The 18,366-nt window shown below is 49.8% G+C and overlaps 1 long non-coding RNA gene across 2 annotated transcripts in view; it reads left to right on the top strand.

Annotated features, from left to right (window-relative positions):
* LOC132243965 (uncharacterized) overlaps positions 1-18,149 on the top strand; it is a 38,580-nt gene extending 20,431 nt beyond the window's left edge. For both annotated transcript variants that reach the window (XR_009455529.1, XR_009455530.1), the window contains exon 5: positions 15,808-18,149. This is a non-coding gene — a long non-coding RNA (uncharacterized LOC132243965). The remainder of the gene's footprint in view (positions 1-15,807) is intronic.
* Positions 18,150-18,366: the final 217 nt, after the last annotated feature.

The following is an 18,366-nucleotide window of genomic DNA, read 5'->3' as shown; positions in this document are numbered from 1 at the left end:
AACGTTTCAACCTCCTGCTTTAGAGAATATGGCTTCCCCAGAGAGCGTGGACCAAGTTAAACCAAGTTTAGATGGACCCTCTCCTTGCATGGACTTGTGTTGAAAAGTGATGTAGTATCACTACTGCTTTTACAACGCCATTGAGTAATGGGCATTAGAGCGCCCATTTCTTTAAACAGACCATGACTGTGCCATTCCCCTGATGCTGTAGTGTTGTGTTTCATTGTCTTGCCTACGCTGGGGGGTTTGGTAAAGACCTTCTCCCCTCTGCCCCAGCAAATTACTACCACTGGTGCAGCCCCACCAGTGGCAGCAGGCCTGGGAGTGCCGGTTCAGAGGGAGTTTAAGGCACCAGTGGTGATTTAACCACCGTGTTGTGGAACAGTTATGAGTCAAATTGGGCAAGGTGCTGGTGTAAAATGTCAGCCCCTCATATGTGCTGAAGGTCTGATTTGAAGCAGTCTAACCCAGTATCTCCATCCAACCCTGCTTGGTAAAGCCTAGTTATTTCTCACACCTAATGAGTTCACTATGACTTTGAAACCTCCATGCATAGGAAGGAAGGCTCCAAACCCACCCTCTGCCATACTTGTGCTGTGATCTGGCCATGATCCCTACCTCCCTTTTTATCAATCCTCCAGACATGAGAGACTTGTCCTGGGGTCAGATTCTCCATCTTACTGCCGTGGTGCAAAGAGGATGTAAGTTTTCAGATCTTCCCAACTTGGGGATCTTCTCCAGCAGGAAGAAATCTTCACTGGGCATAAAGCAAACCTAGCTGGTTCCTGGACTGGTGTATGCAGGGGTCAAGGTTGCAGGAAGAGGTTATGGCAGAGATGGATCTCTGGTTATTTCTAGCTGGCGTATGGCAGGCCTGGCTAGTAAACCACAACAGCCCCCAGTCCATGTTAGGGATACAGTTACAGCCCCAACTTCATGGAGCTATAACTGGTTCACTTGGACACCTGGATCACCTGCAGACCAGATTCTCTGGGTTGATGTGATATCTTTTATCAGACCTACTAAATAGTTGGAAAAAATTGTTCTTCACAAGTTTGGGGGCACAAATGCCCTTTTTTAGGTATAGGGAAAGTCTGTTGGTGTTTGTGTGCTTTCCTGGGTAGCAGAGAAGCTAAAATGCAAAGTGCAGGTCTATGAAAGTGCAAACGCAGGGCAGTAAGGTTCAAAGGGAATCGCGTGTACCCTGGAATATGAATTGGAGGTTGCTGCAGAACAGGGCTGTACGAGGCTGAGCTTTTCTTACAGAGCCCCAAACATATACAACCACTCCCCACACTTATGCATTCCCCCACTCACACCTCCACCCCACGAGGACCCCTAAATCACTCGGACGTCTTTGGAAGCTGAAGGCAGCTCGACTCCTCGGGACGGGAGCACTGGGTTGAATGAAGTTCTGGGTAACTGCTACCCACTGTGCTGGGTATGGATCCACGTAGACCATTCAGATGGTCCTGCTGACTTTTTTCCAGGGAGAGGATGGCCTGTGTTATCCCATGTATTGCAGCACACACCAAGGAATTGAGGTTAGAAAGAGAGTAATGCACCCTCGGGCAATCGGAGCCCGTTCTTAAACTCTTCCCCATTTGGACCAGGAAATACCTATCTGTAGTGTATAAATTTTAGTTTTGATGAGGTCACGGAGTGATTAATAGCGCTGTGATCCCAGAACCTGAACTGAAAGCCTGGATTCCCCCAAAGAGAAATCTGACCACTGAAAGACTGCAGGTATTCGGTTTCAATTAGTGCAAAATAAATGAGTTGTATTTCCCAGCAGGCCCATGGCTAGAAATGAAAAAGTGATCCTGGCAGGGTGCTAGAGATTTGCTGGGCAGAAAGCGGATCAAGGGACATTGTGGAGAGGAAAGGCCATGGGCTGGAAATGTCTGGGTTGGGATCCAGAGTGAATCTGTGTACACTGCTATTAGTTAAGGATCTGTCCACAGTTTTATGCTAACATCTGAGATAAGATTCCTGATTCTTGAGCCAGGACCTGGCTGCAGGCAGGGTATACGGACATCTCAGGTAACTGTGTGACAACACTGCAGGCATCGGAGTTTGCCACAGAGCACTGGGCAATGATGGTCCATGTGAGCAGCACAGGGCGATGATGTTCCCTAGGAAGCAACATTTTATTAAAAAATATAGACCTGGAGGGGTCTTCAGGGAATGGAGGGATGTTGCTCACCTCCTTAATAAGCTGTCTGCAGGGAAATGATGTTAAAGTCAAGTTATGAGCAAATGTTCAGACCAGCCCAAAATCACCATCAACCTCTAAGGGCATCTCCACATAGGGAGGCATTCCAGAAAACTGTTTCCTATCAACTCCCTCCACGGGCTCTCTTATTCTGGGTAAAACTGCAAAGCAGTTTACTACACCGCAAAAGTGAATTAAATGAGTTGGAGGAAATCATAGTCCAGAACAAGAGCATCCACAACAGGGAGTTCATTGAGAATTGCTATTCTGCTTCAGATCCACGCCTTGCCTTAGTCCAGCTGAACTCCCCCTAGAAAAGCTTTAAGCCTCTGAACTGGCATGAGAGCCTTGAGACTCCAAAAGGAGCTTGTGCCGGGTGGAAGCAGTTCATGCCTTCTCACACACGCTCCTGGCAATATGAAAACAGGGCTCTTTCCAGTTTTACTTCTCATTGAAAAGAAAAAAAAATAAAATGTGGCAAAAGCAAAAGTGAAAGATTCTGCTTTCCAACGGAAAAAAATAAGAAACAAAAATCAATGAAAACAGATGCAAGGACATAATCCATCTCCCACTGACTTCAAAGGAGGCTGGAAGGCACTGAAGGTCTTTCAATTGATTTTGATGGCAGCTGGATCAGATTTAGGGACTTGACCAAATGGGACCCGACGATGGTTACCTGCCACTTCTCAACAAACCAACCATGATTTCTCATTTTTCTAATATTGCTGATTGTCGTTAAACCTGCCTTAGCTTTGCTGTCGAAGTTGGGACCAAGCAAACGAGGGAATCTTGTCTCGGATGACACCGTACGAATGTGCAGCCCTCTTGGGCTGAATACATTACTTCTGTTTCTATAACTTATTCTCTGCACAGACATCTCCTGGTTTGATCTGTGTAAGATTTATGCAGCTAAATGATGTGGAATTGCAAAGAAAATTCAGCAGTTACAGGCAAGCAAGAGAATTGCTGCAATTTTGTAATCCCACTAATTCCTGACGAGAAATCTTTTCCCCATTAACTTGATCAAGCCATCAATTTCTGTGCCTCAACATTGTCTTGACAGTAAATCCCCAGCAAATGGGACATGCTTCTTGATACCTTTTCCATCAAGTCCCAGCTAATACTTCACGGCCGTTAAGAACGAATACAGTCAAGTATACTGAGGTTTCTAGGCACTAACGTGACGTATACAGTCACTGTTTGTAAAGCAAAGGCATTGTCTGATGAAGTGGACACGTTGAACATGTGCCCTGAAAAGTTCAGGGCTCAGCACATCTCTGTTCATATTTTCTTTGATTGGTTTGGAGCAGGTTTCAGGACAAACTGATCCAAGAAGCTGCTGTTGGACCTCATCCTAACTTTGTCGAGTACCGCTTGCATTGAGGACAACTCAAAGGGGTAACAGCTCACAGGATCGGTCCCTGAACGGGAGTGCAAAGGAGACTCTTCCAATGGTCCTTCAGGGTGCCGAGCTCTTTCCACTCTAACTGAAGCCAGTCGAAATTTGGGGTGCTTGAGGATCGAGCTGTTAATTAGCCACTCCTAATGTTTTGGATGAAGAAGTTGCTCGTTCTCTGGGACTGGTAGAAGCCAGGGAAGTGGTATAGGAAAGCCGTGTCTCGCCCTATTGCCACAAGAAGACCTGCGGTCAACAGATTTCTCCTCCCCACGTCCCGTGAGATGATGCGGTGCCATTTTCCCCATTTTACAGATGGGAAACTGAAGCAAGTGTGGCTAAGTGACTTGCCCATGGTCACAGGGGAAGTCTGTGGCAGAACAGGGAGCTGAAGCCATGGTCTCACAAGGCTTAGGTGGATGCCCCAATCACTAGACCAGCCTGCCTGTCTGGAGCCCCCAAACATAGGAGATGGATAGGGGAAGGAGCTGGAAGACGGGGAGAGATGGAGAAAGTTGCTCAGCGGTCCTGGAAAAGGGCTTGTTGCTGTTTAGTACCACAGGACAGCTGGTGGGCAGCACTAGAGAGGGAGGTGATTTAGGCTCAGTCATGACCAGGAAAACATGTGCAGGGGATGGGGCTCTGTGAGAAACAGCTGGTTTCCATTAGGGCAAGAATAGGTCGGGCGGAGTTACAATTGGGTAAATGGAGCAGGAAACGTGGCAATATATTACTCACCCAAGATATATGGTGCACAGCCGCGTGCATTAGCTGTATTTTGAGTGGGTTATTCTGGGATCCTCGAGTCAAGTTTTAGGGTCCAGGCTTAAAATAAAGGGACTGCTCGTGTTTCATAAAATATCCAAGCTTTAGACCCAGTTTAAATACTGCATGACTTTTGGAAGTCTGGGGCCTTAATGAGTCAAGGCTTGTAACGGGCATTTGAAGAGAGGAAGTGTCATAAATGCTTTGGAGGGATCCATATAATTTATGAATATTCATTTAAGGAGGTTACCAGCTTTCAGTGCATTTCTGCTCTTGCAGGTTATAATTCTTCTGTGATCAGGGCAATGAGGACCCTTCCTATCCAAATGGAGGAGGGATTTTCTCTCCCTTTCTCTCTCAATACTGCCAGTTTTTACACCAAATGGGTGATGTTCTGCTCTCCATTTCACTTGTGTAACTGTGGCGAGTTAAATTGGGTCATATAGCCTGAGCAGATCCCATGCCTTGGCATCAAAGCTTTTTTGTGGGGTTTTTTTTTTTAAATCTCCCGCAGAGAATTGAAGAAGAAATACTTTTCTTAATATCATTTTCAAAAATCGATATGCATAAAATGATAGAGTTTGGGGGTATACATACTGTCTGAAATGTGGTACTTTTCTGGCACTTGTGTATTTAAAAAGACTTTAGCACTCTCTTAACATTGAATTTGATCTGGATTGAAATGCATGTGTAAAACACAAAGCAAGAGGGACGGACATGCAAGGCCAGTTGGCCGTATGCAGATATTAGTTTCCAGGAAAGGACTTCTCGTTTAGAAAGCATCTTCTTTTGCCTCGCCATCGTTCTGTGCGTTTTCTTGGTAGGGACCAACTTGATTTTCGCCGAAACCACGAAATCCAGGATTGTCTGCAAAATCCTTAAAACCGATAAAGGCAACAAAACCCCCCCTCTTAATAAAGAAAATGCTGGCTCCCCAATGGGAGGTCACATCTAGTCCAAGCCCTGCTCGAGGCAGGATCTGCCTGCGTCTCCCTGAAATGTTCGTACGTCGAGCCAGCGGTGTCACCGGCGATTTTTGTGTGCCCTGCGCAACAGCGGTGGCAGCAGTGGCTATCCTTCTTGTGCCCCCTCTAAATCGGCACGCGGCGCTTGTGCCCTGCTCGCCCACCCGCCCCTCGTTATACGACTGTGTCCAGCCCTCGGGGAGAGGACAAGAAGGCCTCTGGCTGGCTGTGCTGTTTACGCGGTCCCCTTTACGGCAGCGTTTGAGCACCTCCTAATTCTTACTGCGTTTATCCCCGTAGTACCTCGCAGTGACGTGAGACTGTGGTGCTACCCATTTCACAGATGGCAAGCTGATGCACAGAGAGAGTAAGGACAGGTCCGTCGCACTTCTCTACCCATCCAACCCGGCCCCAGGGTCAGAACGAGGATGTCCCCTTCCACGGCTCATGAGCACCCTGCAGACGGAGATGTCGAGAGCTGCAGCGAGGGACGTCCTCGGAGCAGTTTCACCTCCTCCTTCCTAGGCTGGCTGCGTGTGGAGTGGGTGCAGGTGGGCAGGGAGCGTGTCTCGCGGGTGACTCCTGAGAGCACTGGAAGGAGCAAACCTAAAGGGACAGACGAAGGGTGGGATTGGAGGCTCTCGGGGGCCGGGCTTGCACTCCCCATCTTCAGAGGTGCTGGGCTTGTTCCTGTGATACAGCGCAGGGCTGCATCGCATTCATTTCTGGAGCTCTGCAGCCACTCGGGGGTAACCGAAAATACAGTAGCTTGGGTTTCCAGATAGATGGAGGGTGAAAAAGTGGCTGCACGAGAAAACAACTTAAATTTCCTCCTGGTGAAGGGGGCTTCCCCGGCTCAATTACTCTTTCAGAATGAACTTGGACCTTACTGATCCTTGAAGCCGACTCCCTGAGGCCCCGGCTCCGAAACGATGGCATTTGCAAACACCTGCCCATCTGCGGAGAGTAAATTATGAGCAAGCATTAGGAAGCAGCCCGAGCTTATTTCAGTCGTTGCCTCCTACAGAGCGTTATTGTTTCTGCTTTCCAGAGAGTGTGGAGTTACAGCCATATATCTGCACCCGTCCAAGCCCAGATCACAGATAGGTCAGGTCAGGGGTATGTCACCGCTGGGCAGCAGTTGTGTTTTTTAAAAAGCCAAGTTCTGTGCCTTTAAACTCCTTTAAACTTTTCAAAATGTTTTAGGTGAGCAGAGGCTCTGTTCCTCTTCATTAATGGACTGTGCACGGCTTATGCACAAAGCTAAGCTAAGCATCTAGGTGGGCATTATTTTAACACAATAAAGTGGTAGTCTGTTTTAACAGCATAGGGCTCCTTTATTTAAAGACAGGCATCCCTGCATCCCCAATATCCCCTAAATTATGATAGGCTGCTGAGGGATTTCTTTTGACTTCTAAATGGAGCACTTTATTCATAAATCTTCCAATGCCAAGGCACTCCTCTGCAAATCAATAGATTCATTAGCAAGCTGCTTTTTCCACAGAGCTGCCTGATAGACACATGGCATTTCCCAGGCCGTGCGCTCTCCTGATAATGAGGTCGACAAGCCCAGCACAAACCCAGAGCTGCCGTGTCGGGGTAGGGCTGAGACCTGGTCGCAGTCCCACTGCTCCGCCACTGCCCTCTGCGGGACTTGGAGCAAGTCACCGCGCCGCTCGGCCTCAGTTTTTTATCTGTGTAATAGGGATAATTGTCCCTCACAGCGGTGGTAGGAGGACAAATACAACCTCAGTCTTTCCTATTCCTTCTGCAGGTGCTATTTTGCCTTGCTTGCTCTTCCCTCATGCCATCGTGTCCAAAGTGGCTGAATCTGGGGTTTCCTTTTGACCTTGGAAAACCAGGACTAACAGCTTCTTTTCTGTTTTTCCCCTCGCTGGTAGGGAAAATGTGGAGCTTTTCTTATGGGCAGCCAGAAACTCTGGGATTTGTCCCAGGACGCCTCTCCCTGGGTGACCTCCTGTTACTTCATGCAAACTCTTTGGTTTCTCTCTTCCCCTTCCATTCTACATTTTTTCCAAATCTTTTAGGATAGGCTCTGTGAGCCCAGTTTACAGCTGGTGGAAACTGGGGTAGCTCCATTAGAGTCCTCCGCTGCTTGTCTGGTGTGTAATCCTACAGAAATACTGGAGCAAGGAGCAGGGGTGATGCCCGCCGAGCTCTGCATGCTTGCTCTGCTCCCGTTCCTCTTAGTCTCACAGGATCCCCAGGGTTAGAAGAGACCTTAAGGGCCAATTTAGGCCAGCCCTGTGTTCAGATGCAGCATGCACCGTTCTTAGACTGTTTGCAAGAGATGTCCATCCGGACTCTTCTTGGAAACCCCCCAGGGAAGGTTGCACAGCTTCCCTAGGAGGGTTGGTCTCTGGCTTTTAGAGCAAGGGAGTTTTTCCTGACACTTGATCTAAATCTCTTTGCTATAAGTTAAACCTGTGTGTCCTTACCCTGTTCATCTTGTCTACTCACTTTAATCTAGCTTGGAAATTGCTTGGACACAAAGAGGTTTTTTTTGCACAGTGCCTGAAATCAGGAAGGCACCAGGGTCTGACCAAAGTCGCAGGGAGGGCCAGTTATGTTGGAGGGCAGGGCTAGCATTCAGAGATACCATGACACATTGGAGGATTGGGCCAAAAGAAATCTCACGAGGTTCAACAAGGACACGTGCAAAATCCTGCACTTAGGATGAAACAATCCCCTGCACCGGTGCAGACTCGGGACCAACTGGCTAAGCAGCAGCTCTGCAGAAAAGGACCTGGCGGTTACAGTGGACATGAAGATGGAGGGCAGTGATTCTTCCCCTCTATTCAGCACTGGGGAGGCCACATCTGGAGTCCTGTGTCCAGTTTTGGGCCCCCTGCTACAGAAAGGATGTGGACAAATTGGAGAGAGTCCAGCTGAGGGGAATAGAAAGGGTTAGGGGGCTGGGGCACACGACTTCCGAGGAGAGGGAACTGGAGAAGACCAAGGGGGGATTTAATAGCAGCCTTCAACACCCTGCAGGAAGGTTGCAAAGAGGATGGAGCTGGACTGGTCTCACTGGGGGCAAATGACAGGACAAGGAGCAATGGGCTCAAGTCGCAGCAAGGAAAGTTGAGGTTAGATATTAGGAAGAACTTGCTCACTAGGAGGGTAGTAAAGCACTGGAACAGGTTACCCATACAGGTGGAGAAATCCCCATTCTTGGAGATTTTTAAGGCTCAGGTAGACAAAGCTTTGGCTGAGATGATGTATTTGGGGCTGGCCCTGCTTTGAGCAGGGAGTTGGATTAGATGCAACCTCCTGAGCTCCCTTTCAGCCCTCATATTTTATGACTCTGCGATTCTATGAACATCATTGGGTGCTGCCCTTATGCAAAGAATAACGTACAACACGTCTCCTTTTGTCTCTTTGACCCCACTTGTGCCACGGGCCCTTTGGGTGTTCATACATGTGCTCTGGGAGGCAGGGAGACGGGAGCACTTTAATTAAAGTGGCTCTGAGCGAGCTCTAATTAAAGCGCCCAGAGCGACACACGTATCAGCGTCCCTGCGCTGAAAAATGTCGTTGAGGAGCTTTAACCTAAGCTTGTTCAACAAGCTTTAGTTAAAACTCTCCCACTGCCATTTTTTCAATGTGGGAATAGTGATGCATGTGATGCTGGAGTCTGCTAGAGCGCGGTATGTACCACGCTCCAGCAGACTCGATTAATCATTGTAATTATGTGTCAGAGCAGCCTCAATATACATGTACAGGCGCCCCTTGAGCCTGAAAATGTCTTCAAACCTTCCCAAACTGGCCACACTGTCATGCAAATAGCCCTTTCTCTGCATGCATCTGCTTCTGACTAGTCTGTCAAGTTTTGCTAGCCACACAACAGGCTTCATTTTTCTGTGCAGTTGCCACCTTGGCACATTCACAGGATCGTGCGCTCGTTTGTGCAGCTTGCGTGTGCAAGTGTGTATCTGAATTTTCAGAAAATCTGCTAAATAAAGAGACTTTGGCTTGAGCTGGGTCTGGATCAGGCTCGTGGTGAGCAGGCGGAGGGAGCTCTGCCTCCGGCACACCTGAGCCTGAAGAGCGAGGACAGGTTAAAGCTGTTCCAACCCGACAAAGCTGTAATGGCTCGGTGGAGGCCATTGCTCAGGTGCACCGTGCTGTGGCCTCGCTCCCCCAGGAGTGCCCTCAAAGTGGCCCCTCCACAGAGGGCCAAGGATGCTTTCTCAAAGATGCTGATGCTTCACGCGACTTGACCTCAACCTTTCCTCGACTGACGGCTCTTTGCACCGAAGGACCCAAGCTGGGGTAAGAAGTCTTCCCCAGGGGTTGGATGTACAATGCCTTTCCAGTGCTGTGCATCTTGGAGCTAGGAGAAAGCCTATGGGCGAATTCAAAGACAGGATCCCTCCTCCAGGACCTGAGCTGGGCTCCAGCAAGATTTAGCATCTCACCCCAATGCTGACTCTGATGGCCCATTCCCATGGCCCTCCCGCCTGCTTCCATGCACTGATTAATGGCGTTTGTATTAGGCATGGGGACAATGCAGGATGGGAAAGGATGCCATGATGGTAGCAGCAGATGGGAATATCACCCCCCCACCCCTCCCTGTCCCAAAAATGTACTTATCAAACCCAAAACCCAAGAACAAACGGCAGACCGAGAGCACTGAAAGTCTGGAGGGCAGAGCCCTTCAGGCTCAGGTTAAAGGGAAGGAGAAAAGCAGCCTCTGTAATGATTCAAAAGGGGTTTCTCGGAGATCAAAGGGCAACAGGCCGCGTTTTAAAATAAAACACTTTGAGGGAGGTGTTCTTGGCACAACCTAGGAAAAGACTGGTGTCATCTTTACTGGGGCTAGTGATGGGGGCAGGGGGGGGGCTTTGCATTCTGGGAAATTGCTGCCCCTGGAAGTGCTGTGCCGCTGGTGGAAGCAGCCAGCGTTGTTTGCCTCTTCGTTGCATTTGGCAGCAATTTTTTTTCATCGACTCTCCTTCTCCTTACAAAAAAAACCCCACCTCTTGATTAGCTCGGAGCAAACACCGTCAATCAGGGAGAGCTGCGTGTGTCTTGATGAGCCCTGGCCCCCTCGACGCCCGGAGGAAGCGGAGCCTGCTGGATCTGATACATTTGTTAAAATAAAATAATGTGGGCAGAAGGTGCTAGTTTTCGGGAAAGGATGTTGTTGCCCTGGGGAGATGTCACCGTGTCCTGTATGCATTAATGAAGCGCTTGCATTCCGGTTAGGACTTGAAAGATGCTCATTGAAAATCAGGCTGCCATGGAAACCAAAGGTGTTAGTCTTTTGGGAGCGCTGGTGGAGGGAGGTAAAGGAGGGAAGCAGCAAAGATGGTGTAGCAGAGCGCGAGGTTTGGCTATGGCTGGTACCCGTCTGTGTGGCATGGCTTGTGCTCTCGTGCCAAGAGAGGTGTGTGCCTCTTGGCTTTGCCCTTCCTGTCCTGAGGATTGGTCTGGGCCCTCGCCCGCTTCCCACCCATCTTGGGCAGGAAGGGCCAGACTCTCAGCAGGACCAAGCAGTGCCTTTCCATGCTTGCAGTTGGCACCCAGGCTGGTCTAAGGGTAGGAACGTCACTGGGGAGGCTGCGGAGCTGCTGGATAGTAGTTGTGGTGATGGCTGGAGTAGACTCTTCGGTGGGACTTTCCTCGTGCACCAATGGACCTTCCCCTGCTTCTTCACAGCCAGCTTTGCCCCCATCTGCTCCCCACCTTCACAGTCCTACTGCCCATGCATTGCTGCGCTGGGATCCATGTAGAGCAAAGCCCTGGGCATGCAGGAGGCACAAGAGGTCTGCACAGCCCCTGCCACCCTGAAAGCCTGGCCTCCTGTGACAAAGGCGCTGCACCACTACCACTGCCAGGAGACCCGCTTTGTAAAGACATGACACTGGCTGATGCCGCGGGGCTCCTTGGAGCAGACTCAGCCCTCAGCCGCAGCTCATGGAGAGACAGACTTCACTCATAATGTAGACAGGACTCTTCTAGGACTCCACGCGAAGGGCACCCTCCTCCCACCATCCATGCTGGGCAGTATCATGTTGCTCTTCGTTCCTCTCCAGCCCTTGCAAGCCTTCCCCGTGCACGGCGCTGATGCCCGTCTGCTTGCAAGCCTTCCCTACACACAGCGTTGATGTCCAGCTGCTTCCAAAACACAAAGCCCTTCCCCACCCTGGGGAGAAGATCCCACCATCTCCATTTCACAGGTGGAGGAACCGAGAAGAGAAGGTTACATAGCAAGGGATCAAGGACCAGATCCCTCTGGACCATCCGGTCTCTCTTAAGGTTGTGCCTTAACATGCATCTATGTTATAATCATTCCCTTGACACCTGGCAGCTAAGCCACTGAAAGTGTCAGGTGCCATTTTGAAGGTGTAGACAGTTTCTTTAAAACGGTGAAGGGACGGATGGGTTGGTGTCCCAGGCTCCAATCCTGCAGACAGTGAAAGGCTTTTGCAGCCCTCTGTACAAGGCATGAGAATAAAGAGAAGGAAATACCTGGGTTCTACCCAGCCCTACCTGTGACCTGCTGGGTCATTTAAACCCTCTCTACAAACCACGATTCCCCAGTGGCAATAGCAATAATACATCAGCCTTTGTAAAGGGCTTGGAGATCAGTGGGCAAAAAACTGCCTCCTGAGAGCAAAGACGAATTGCACTGAGTCAAACCAAGTTGTTCCCTCTGCTCCGCACCGGAGCTTTGGACAAAAACTTTCCCCCGATGGTTGGCTGTAGATCATTGGAGCAGCGCCCGCGGACAGGGAGAAAGCACCGCCGGTCGTGCACGACCTGTCCTGCGCTGAGCACGGGGTCTGCAGCTGGGGGCTGAAAAGACCTGTAGGTGCAAAGGGCGTGTTGATCTGCTGTCGGCGTAGCTGCAGGTCGGCATGGCCTTCTAGCATTCACTGTTATAGGATCCAGGGAGCTATTTCCCTCCTCCCCACAAGGACAAAGGACAGAAAGCTATGCTGCACAGGAAAATAATACAATTACTGCATCTGCTTTCACAGCTCTGTCATGTACTGTTCATTTTAATTAACATACAGCATATGCTGTGTGACAGAGTTATTAATGAAGGTTTGGGGGTCACTGAGAACCAGTGTCGCCTTCCTCCACCTTGTCATATCCCTGCTTTGACTCGGTATCCGAACGCCCTCCTCCCCCTACGCTTCCTTCTCGTTAACCTTCCTTTTCGTCTCCCCTGCCTCTGCAGTCTCATCCCGCGTGGCTCGGGGCAGTCGTTCCCTCCTTGCGCTGCATCCCGTACCGGAGCTAATTCTGATTGGGCTTGGGGGCATTCAGATGCACACCAGGAGAAGCACTGGCTGCTGCCTGCACAAGTCTTTTAATTAGGCATCTAGAATAATGAATGGGCTTGAATAAAAAAATATATATATCAGCTCTCCTCCAAAGGAAATCCTAGCTCCGTGTATCCATTCGGGTGCTATGAGATGAGAATGCAAGTGTGAAGTGTGCCCATGAGGAAGACGGGGGAAGTTTTATTACGGTCCAGCACTGCTCTAGTGACTAGAAAATGTGTATGTTTGTGGGGACCATGCACCAAGCCAACTGCTTCCAAACAGATGCTGCGCATGAGTCAGCTCTGGAGGTGGCCATTGGTGAATAGATGACATTGTGGAATCAAATTTAGGTGCATTATACAAGATTAAACCACCGGTAATTAAATTGCATCACTAAAGCTGCAGCCCTTATCCATGAGGGGCTAGGGGAGAATCAGCCAGCGGATTTGGATGTTTTGCATTCATCATCGCTGACACACGGCGGCCAAAATGCTGCGACTGAAATGAACCTGCAGCTGAGTCTGCATGTCCTGCGGTTGCCTGGGCGAGTGCAAAGCGGGTGGTGGATCATGCCCGTGGCTATGTGGGCATCTTTGCCCCTGCTTGCATACACAGTTACAACCAGCAAAGGAGCTCCTGGTGTGACAGCTGTCACTGGTGCACGTGCATCCATTTTCTGCATGATTACCTCGGCTCCTGTTGCTGAAAGTAAGTCCTGCATATCAGGTCTTGCCTAGACTGCGTCTTGGGCAGGGCAGGACTGAGCCAGCCCCCCCCATCCAAGTCTGCAGAGCTGCTGTAGACTCATGCCTATGAGGCCACTCTAGACCTATTCCCAAGACCTGCTCTCAGACCTGCAAGGATCAAGGGCTTGGGTCCAGTCCAGACCCATCTCCTGGATACGCCTCCATTTCTGGAGTGTGTTAGTGGACTGAGGTGGGTCGGGTGTGCTCAGGCTCATCTCCCCCGAGACCTACTGTTGGTAGACCATAGACAAGCCCCAAGACCAAACCTTTGTCTGTGGTGAGACTATCCCGCACCTTGCAGGCCCATCTGCTGGTCTTGCAAGGAAGGGAAGGTTTCTGACATCAGAGGTGAAGGGAAATCAATCAGGAGTTGACGGGGGATAGAAAAGCGGATTGCCCTTTTTTTTTGCTCCCCAAGGGAATGCCTGCTACCAGTTCTGAGTAAAGCCAAAGGGAGCAGAGAGTCAAGCTGCACTGAGTTTTCATTCACCGTCTTCCTAAAGAGCTCAACTGCAGACAGATCTGCGTGGGGACCGCTTGGGAAGGATCAAGCAGGTTAGCCAAAATTTTGAAGTCAATATGCATACATGAAAATGTGTTAATCCCCTCCCAGGCTGTCTGATATGGAAGCTCTTATTCAGAGGTAACACGATCAGAAGATCCTGGGAAGACAACCCTGCCCCATGCTACAGAGGAAGGCAAAAACCCCATGGCCTGTGCCAGACTGACACAGGGGAAGAATTCCTCCCTGCCCCACACTTGGAGATTGCCATGCCCCTAAGTGGAGCAAGACCTAGCCAGGAACCTCTGGGTATGCCATTAAAACCATCAGCACACATGTCCAAAACCCCTAGGCTTAGCTGTGGCCAAAGTCCCAGGTTCTCGGAGGAAGATAAGAAATACTTTAGAAGCCAATAACATTCATGAGGAGAGAAAAAAAAGTCCTTCCTGGCCCCAACTGGGAAGCAGCAAAAGCTGCAAGGCATGTAGAGAGAGTTTGCAAGGATCCAGCTGTCCGCAGCCATGAAGTGGGCGATAACTTGGTTCTGTAGAGGCTGGGCTTCGTGACCTCAGATGCAGGTCAAAAGGTAGGTTTCTGGGGACCTCTTTTGTTGCTTTGATTTACTGGCTGGGTGAATTAATTTATTATCTAATTACAGTGATATCAGGCTGCTGACTGGCTGAGTTAATATGTTACCTGGATATAAGCATGTAATGCTGCTGGGAATCGTTACAAAATCTAATTAATTATGAGTGCCTAGAGCTTTCTGTAGGGGCACTCTTTATCGTTGCTTGAATTGCAGGAGTATAAATGCAGAGCAGTCAGACCTCGAAAGTAAACTGGAGCAAAATAAAGAGAAACGTGTATTTTGTGCTCTTCCAGTGTCTTTGCGATAATCATTGCAGGTGGTTCCTGCGAGGGGGAACCATTCAATTCAGCCGGTAGCGTGTAGCGTATCGACGCTTCATCCCGTGTACGCGTCCTTCTTGGAATGCTTGTTACCGAGAGCTCGCGTAATCGGGCCATATGGCGTCGGCATTCATTTGCTTCAATGCATATTTGCAGTACTTATTCTAGTTCAGAGCACAGCTTATAAAGTCAGCTTCCCCGGCACCAGTATGTTCCCAGTACTAGGGATCCTGATCTTCCAGCAACATTGCCCTGGTTTTTGGATAATCTACCATGGTGGGAACAGTCCGTAGCCAGAAGCTGCTCTTCAAGGACATCATGCCACAAGCACCTTAATGTTGCCAGCCCAGCAAACCACAGAGCACTTTCATCCAGATCTGGCAACTACACAGCGATTGCAACACACACACACACACACACTGGTTTTTGGCTGCTTGCAGTCATAGGGTAATTAATCAGCGCAGCCAGAAGCATCTTCTCCTGCCAGAGAGGGAGGGGAAATGCCATCTCCAGACCCGCCAGTGGCCCTTGGGACATAAACCCTAGCGGCAGTGAGATGCATTAAACATCTGCCTGGATTCAAGCCACAGCTGTGCATGGCAGTGTTCACGGGAGGATGTTACAAAGGCTCCTCTTCATGACCTGGGCTTTCATCTCTGGTAGCTAAAGTGCTTAATGCTTGCAGTAGCCAAGAACTGTGCAGCATTAAGAAAGACCTGCCTATATTGTGTGTGTGTGTGTGTTGTATATGTGTGTGTATATGTCATACACATTTACACACACACATACACTCTGTCTCTCTCTTTCTCTCTCGCATGTATTCTAAACCCTTTCACAGACATGCCTTATCCCCAAGCAGGAAATTCGTGGATCCTGAAATCCCCCAGCAAAGGACGGAAGAAAATCCCACGCTGCTGTAGAATTTATGATTGTTTTTGCGGGCGCGTAGATAAAAAGGACTGTAAATATAGCATCGTTCCAACTTCAGGTTTTTTATGTCTGTTCCAGGTCACCAGCGTGGAATCCCATCTTGATGGCACGTGCATGGGGAAGCATTCGCTCGGATGCGCTGTCAGGCTTCAAAGCAAACCAGGATGCCTATAAAAGAGACTGGGCAGTGTGCATAACTAACAAGTCCTTGCAACCCAGGCAGGCTGTTTGCAAGTAAGAATGGATCCTTGTAGTGCACGAGTGAGAAATATTGAGAGTGTGATGGGGTTGTGGGCACAGCGGTGGAAAGATGCAATCATGTTATAGTGACATTGCTGCAAAGTAATTACCATTCGACGTGCTATTAGCGCTTCATGCAATGGTTTAGTAAAGCATCCAAATGAGAATGTACTACTGTAAAGAACTGATTCAGGACTGCTGAATACCCGCTCCTCTGCACAGATGCCCAGAGAGAAAATGTGAGAAAATTTTGCTGACAAGGGGGAGGAGGAGTTGCTGGAAGCCTAGAGGCAAAATGTCTTGGGTAAAGATGTTTCCAAGCAGGGAGGCACTGGCTAAAGTGGAGGCTTGTGGTTGCGAGACGCATGGATTTTAATATTACCAGCTCTTTCCTTCACTTGCCTGGGAACATTGTACGTCGCATCTATGGGGCTCACTATGCCCATCAGGGTACTGGGGGTACTAAGGCAAGCTCCTGTTGGCCAGGCTTCAAGGGAGTCAGAAGGTTTTGATTGATTGATTTTTTTTATTTTTTTTTTAACTCTCAGGAAAATTGAATTTTTTCCCCTCAAATCTTTCTCCTTTTCAGCAATCCATACCACCCTCCATTTTCCAACCAGTTCTGCTCCCTGAAGTCCCTCTTTTTAAAAAAAACTTCTAAACATTTTCAATTTTCCACAAGGGAAACATTTGAGGGAGGGATGGGGGAGCAGGGGGGAGGTTGAAGAGGGGACTTGTTATTTGCCCCAGCCAACACCACTGGATCTTACTGCAATCGTCTGACAAAGAGAAGACCCTATGTGCTACTTAGTACCAGCACCGTGGAGTCCTGGCCCCCTCCCAGCGGGCTCACAGACTCGACTTGATCTCCATGATGTGCCGGGAATGCACGCGTGGTGCAATGCAGAGCTCTGGAGAGGTAGCCAGGCTGGCCGGTGTACCAGAAGCAGCAAAGCTGCAGTAGCTTAGAATAGCTCAAGGTATCTGCCTAACGTGGGCACACGTTGCTGTTTTGCTCTGTTCCACTGGCCCAGGAGATGCTTTGTTGGACACTGGCATTTGAACCCCTCACCGCTGGATCTGAGGCAGCAGCTGCTAGCATAGGGCAGCTTTAAAAAGTGCATGGAGTGCACTCCGTGAAGCCAGAGTTGGAGATGCAGGGCACTGGGTATGACCTGAGTTGGGGAAATGTGTGAGTTGTCCTAGGCCAGTGCAGCTCCATGAGTGGTGCCAGTGTCAGGCTAAAGAGGCTGCTGTAACAACGGTCTCTCCTGCAGCTGGAAATCTAGAAGTGATTTACGGAGGGGAGCAAATCTCACTGCCCTCCTTCGACAGAGGACTTGACCAAGATCGTTAGCAGAGGCAGGATTAAAACCCAGGCATTTTGGCAAGTGGCTTATCCAGCTAGCTGCATTGTCATCCTGGGAGCTTGCTGGCTGTACTTGTTGCTGTAGCAGATCCTGTCTAACTCTTTCAACAGAAGAAGTGCTGACCTTAGAGGTGTATATGGATCTGCATTTAGCTGGGAAAAGCCTTTTAGTGGAGCCTTCTGCAGCACCACCTCTCCAGGGCTCCTGCCTTCGTGGCTCACTCATTTAACCGCCAGCATCTTCCCTGCGACTGCTAATTGCAGCGGTGCTGTTTGTAGGGGGGCACCAGTGTGTGACACTGTTGTCAAAGCATCCTACTCCTGTGTTCATCAGCCATGCATCTCAGCATCTTTCACTGCAGGTGGGTATGGCAGGGTTGGGCCCATCAGCCAGATTGCTTTCTATGATTGCTGTCAGAAATCACAGCCTGACATGCCAATGCAGGTTGCTGGGTCTAAAAATGCAAGATCAAAATAGGGGCCAGGTAGGAAAAACATAGGATCATGGGAAAGTCGGGCTGGAAGGGACCTCACAAGGGCATCTGCTCAAGGCAGGATCATCCCTGACTAAACCATCCCAGCCAAGTATCTGTCTAACCTGCTCTTGAAAACGTCCAGGGATGGAGCTGCTGCAACTCCTCTAGGCAGCCTGTTCCAATGTTTGACCATGCTCAGAATCAGAAAGTTTCTAATCTCCATGCTAAATACCGCCGGCTGCCGTTTGAGGCCGTAGCAGATCTGAAAGACGCTTCAGCACCACCAGCTGCTGTGCTCCCTGTCGGTACAGGCGCTGAGCTCCCTGTCGGTGCAGGTGCTGTGCTCCCTGTCGGTACAGGCGCTGAGCTCCCTGTCGGTGCAGGCGCTGAGCTCCCTGTCGGTGCAGGCGCTGAGCTCCCTGTCGGTGCAGGTGCTGTGCTCCCTGTCGGTGCAGGCGCTGAGCTCCCTGTCGGTGCCGGTGCTGTGCTCCCTGTCGGTGCAGGCGCTGAGCTCCCTGTCGGTGCAGGCGCTGTGCTCCCTGTCGGTGCAGG

This window comes from Alligator mississippiensis, chromosome 11 (assembly GCF_030867095.1).
Source record: "Alligator mississippiensis isolate rAllMis1 chromosome 11, rAllMis1, whole genome shotgun sequence".
Taxonomy (NCBI): domain Eukaryota; kingdom Metazoa; phylum Chordata; order Crocodylia; family Alligatoridae; genus Alligator; species Alligator mississippiensis.
Note: the sequence above shows the minus strand (reverse complement) of the source record. Positions and strands in the feature narration are given on the sequence as shown.